The 5050-nt window shown below is 38.1% G+C and overlaps 1 long non-coding RNA gene across 1 annotated transcript; it reads right to left on the bottom strand.

Moving 5' to 3' along the window:
• Positions 1 to 2255: 2255 nt before the first annotated feature.
• Positions 2256 to 4281, bottom strand: LOC103583595. Its single transcript, XR_549873.1, has 3 exons — positions 3836 to 4281; positions 2568 to 2635; positions 2256 to 2344 (listed from the first exon to the last, which is right to left on the bottom strand). It is a non-coding gene; the product is annotated as an uncharacterized LOC103583595 (long non-coding RNA).
• Positions 4282 to 5050: the final 769 nt, after the last annotated feature.

Here is a 5050-nt window from a genome sequence, read left to right as displayed (position 1 = left end):
TCCATTGGGGCTGGCCAGTCATCTCAGTTGGTTAGAGTGTGATACTGGTAACATCAAGGTCCAGGGATCGGTCCCTGCACTGGCCAGCCACCAAAAAAACCCATGAAAAAACAAAAAACAAAAGAAACAAAGCCCCCATCTCCTTAATATCTTCAAAAATTGAAATACTACTTTTAGAAAACCTTTCTTAGTAGCAACCCATCATTGTACAACCACTATCTGGAAAACACTATATTACACTCTTTGAGAAGCTCAAAAGGAAGAATATATGAACTCTGAATCAAGGAGTCTATAACTAAGAAAAAGAAGAAGCAAATAAAAATGCTGAAAAACAACTAGAGAAACATCAGACATGAAAAATCAATTAAACTATGTGGCACACATAAAAATACACACAAGTATCATTTAAAAGGAGAAACTTGAAGGTTCCATTCATCTCTATAATCAGTGACCCACCTGAATGGTTAAGAAAGAAGTTAATGGCTTTTTGGGATAGGATAGGATGTTTACTACCCTGGCTGACAATTTAGGCTGTTATTTCCTCACTTTATAGTACACATTTCCTAAATACCTTCAACAGATATGGTGACACTTAGGCTTATTTATGCAACTCTTTGCAAAAATAGTAAACATGTCATCTTCAACATGGCCATAAAGAAGAACAAGAGAAATTCATCAAGCATTTTTACTGATGTAATTTCTCTGTCCTATTAAACAATACCATGTCACAAATGGTAATTACAAGAACAGCAGCAGTAATTATACCATATATTAAGCATTTACCATCTACCGAATATAGTTATAGGACTTACATATATTACTTTATTTAATTCTCATAATGACTTTAGAAGTATTGCTACCATTTTATAGTCGAGGAAGTTGAGGTTCAGAAAGACTAGGTGGCTTGCCTATGATCACATAACAAAAATGTGCCAGAGCCCAGATTTAAGCCAAGTCTGTCTGAACACAAGTCTTCCCACTTCACTTGGACTGGCCTGCCCTTCTAAATCAACTCTGCCAGAAAAGTACAAAAAACTTTAAACAAAGAAACAAAAATCTTTAGGAAGTCATTTTTCCTCAGAGAATGTTTTTTTCAGAACATGAATCTTGGGTCACTGCATTTAACAGACTTCTTACCCACCCCATGAGGAAATTATTCTTAGGATTCTCATTTTACAGACATAAACAGAGGCTGAGAGACTCTGAAATAACTTGCCCAGGGTTACTTGGCTGGGAAGCCATGTTGGCCCCCAGCCTACACTGTCAATTTTGCACCTTTCTACGAACCTAGGGAGCTGGGTCCTTACAGAACTAGATCAAAGCCATGACTGAATTTCTCCTAAAAGGGTTTTGGGCAAAGACTTGACAGTGTTTATTAGAAGACAACTGGAAACTTATGGATTTCTTAATCTGACAAAAATCAAGGAAAGGCCTTAGCTTTAACTTATTTGGGGCATTATAAGGAAAAAACAACTGAGCTGACAGGAAAACAGCTAGTAGCCTCCATTGCTCAGTCTAATCCTCACCTAAAGAATGAGGGTGCAGTAGGGGAAGAAAATAGATTAGTGGTTGCTCAGGGTTGGGGGCAAGAAGGGATTGATAGATGACAGTAAAGGGGATGGGGTTTCTTTTTGGGGTAAAAAAATATTCTGAAACTGTGGTGACGGCTGTACAATCTGAATACACTACAAACCACTAAATGGTACATTTTAAATGGGCAAATTACATAATATGTGACTATATTTCAATAAAACTATTTAAGAAAACAATATAGGAACAGGTTGCTTTCACACTGATATCTTCCTGCAAAGATGAAGGAAATTTAAATTTTTGTAAGATTAAACCATATTTTAAAATTGAACATATCTATCTAAAGGAACACTTCAGTAAACCTTTTATGAAATAAAACATTTCTAAAAGTAAAAAAAAAAAAATTGAGGGTGCAAATGGCAAGCATACAGATATCCAAATTAAGGTATGTAACAATCACCATGGTACTGAAATAGAAAAGAGACATAATAAAAAAACACTCAGCAAATGCTTTAGGGCCTTCCCAACTAAGCACTAGTTAAAAAAACAAACAAACAAAAATCCGGGGGATTTGGAAAGCTGCTCTAGCACCACAGGTTGGCAAAGGAAATGGGAAAGGAATTGCAAAAGAGGAGGTACACCTTGAAAATGTTGTTAAACCACAATTATAAAGCAAAAACAACCTGCTCTAAAAGAAAACTACAGATCTCCACCAAAAGGGATGCACAATACCTGGACAAGGTCCTTTCTTCCAACAAGCAAGGCAGAAGTGGCATTCTTCTGACATGTTTCCTGAATATCAGTCACATTCAGTCTGAAATTTTTAAAAGAACAAAAAAGTTTCTTTCTAGTCTAACCTCCTAAATCAATTACTCCTGGCTTAACAGACTAGAATCTGCCTCTTCAGATGTCACCCAAAATGTTTTATACTGTGTTGGCCTTTAGCTCCCTTTCTATCTGACATGGAGAAAAAGCTTAACTAGAACCGATGTTAACTGAGCTGTGGGTTCTGGTCTGAGGAAGGTGAAATTACTCACTTCTTTGGAGTCAGGAGAGGAGACCATACTCAAATACTAATTTGCCAACCAGCTCTTCTGTGGAGTTCCTAAGTTTTGAGGGTTGAATAAAAATTGTTTTAAATGGTTTATGCACCGCATAAAGATGTTTTTCTTTTTGCTCAATGACAGACCACATATATGATGGTGGTCCCATAAGATAATAATACCATATTTTTACTGTACCTTTTTTATGTCGAGGTATGTTTAGAAACACAAATACTTACCATTATATTACAGTTGCCTACAGTAATCAGTATAATAACATGCTGTACAGGTTTGGATCCTAGGAGCCACAGGCTATACCATCTAGGTTTGTGTAAGTACACTCTATGATGTTCACACAATGACAAAATCGTCTAACCTATCCCCGTTGTTAAGTGGTGCATGACTGTATATGCAATACTGACTGTGGCTTCTAACATGAAGAGTAGTGTGTTGTGTATATACTACAAAAGAAATACTTTTTATTAAGAGTTCAAGTTTGGGAAGAAGAAGGGAACTGCAGGCTGGCATCTGCATGCTGGTCATTCACCTCCCACTTCCCTTCAAAATACCTCTGCTTTGATCTGCTTTTTTATATTGGGTGTGGGAAGCAGAATTCTCAGTTGGTCCCTGAGATTCTTGGCCCCTGCCATATATACTTTGTATAATACTCTCCCTTTCAATGTGGGCAGCACCAGTGAATTCTGATGGCATATTACTCCTGTGATTAGGGGTGTGTGTGTGTGTGTGGCTGGCCAGTGTGTGTGTGTGTGTGTGTGTGTGTCTGGCTGGCCAGTAAGGGGGATCCAAACTCTTGACTGTAATGAGGTTATTACACAGTTAATTGGGTTTGTCAAAAGGGAGAATATCCTGGGTGGGCCTGACCTAATCAGGTGAGGCCTTAGAAAGAAGGTGAAGCGTCTGGGAGCCATTCCCCTGGTCCGAAGAAGATAAAATTCATAGAAGAGTTCTATAGCTATAAGGGACTGAATTCTGTTGATGACCTGAACAAGCCTGGAAGAGGACCCTGAGCATGGATCCAGTGAAGCCATTCCCAGACTCCTGACCCATGGAAACTGTGAGATGATGAATAAATGTTGTTTGAAGCTTCTAAGTTTGTGGTAAGTTGTTATGCAGCAATAGAAAGCTAATACATTGGGCTTCTCCTAAAACTGCTTTTAAAGAGAGTTCCAATACCTTAAAAAAATAATTTTGCTAATCTTGACTAAGTGATAAGCATAGTAAACTTGACGTTTTGAACTTACATGTACAGTTCTCCCAGTGCTTTGTGAACAGGAAGGAGGCATGCAACATCCTGGATGATGACTTTCCCAGCAGCCTTGATCTGTCGATTGCCAGAGTCTGATCCCTCACGCTTACTTTTCCACCGCCTTGATTTCTGGGGGAGATGACAAGATATAACTAACGGGGACTTTAATGCACAGAAAACTAAGTAGCAGAGCACATCATATTTTGGGTCATTGGTAATTTGCAAAGAGTTTAAATTACATCATGCCCATAATTACATGAATTGGTATCTGTAGGAAATAAAAGGATGACAAAGGGCATTGAGCTCTTGACCCAAAATCCTGACAGGAAAATAAACACCTACTGCAGGGATATGCATTCTGCAGGTGCTCAAAAATAGATACCACGAAGCCAGAATTAATTAATTAGTTAATTAATTTTTAAAAACAGCAGGTAAATAAGTTAGTAAAGACCCCCAAAATGTGGGAGAAGAACAGTTTGTAGGTTAAGTTCAGTAGTGGGTTCAAAGTTATTGCCTAAAACTGATCAGTTTTTTTCTTCTCAGACTCTTTCAACATAATGTAGTGAAAATTTAATTCTGACATAGCAGTGCGGCCTCTGCAAACCTTAATCTATGGTAGGAAGAGACATTTGGTAGCTCGAGGAGAATTACCCTGTTTTTCTAGCAGACTTGAATTATTTCTAAAAGTGATCATTTTAGAATGTCAAAAATACTTGAATTGAGGGACTTGGGAAATGGAAGATCATGAGCAAGTGTCCCACTTCCCCAGAGCCTTACCTATAAGTGGCTTATAAATGTGTGAAGAGCCTGTACGTGTGAAATGAGAGATGTCCTGGAAAACAAGAATTATTACAGTGTAGCCCCACCTGGTATCGTCAAAATGACAACCAGCCAAGGGAGCAATATTCTATTTTATTTTACTGCCGAAAGTCAAAAAGGAAGTCACCAAAGCGACTCAACTAAGGAAGGAGTGACAATATTTATTAACAAAGGAGGCAAAAGGAGTTAGTGAAAGGGCTGCAATTTGGAGTCAAAAAACCAAGGCTTAATGGTCTTACTACCACAAGCACTGGCTAAATATGACACTGAGCAAGTTACTTATTTATTGTGAATTTAACTCATGCGTGTCACTCTTGCCTTGCTCTCTTATAACTGTGGCTAATCTCCCAAGGTTAATAAGGGTATAATGAAAAGTTATGGACGCAAACTG

The sequence above is a fragment of the Galeopterus variegatus genome, unplaced genomic scaffold (assembly GCF_000696425.1).
Source record: "Galeopterus variegatus unplaced genomic scaffold, G_variegatus-3.0.2 Scaffold24664, whole genome shotgun sequence".
Lineage (NCBI taxonomy): Eukaryota > Metazoa > Chordata > Mammalia > Dermoptera > Cynocephalidae > Galeopterus > Galeopterus variegatus.
The sequence above is the reverse complement of the archived record's forward strand: the minus strand, read 5'-3'. Positions and strand labels throughout refer to the sequence as shown.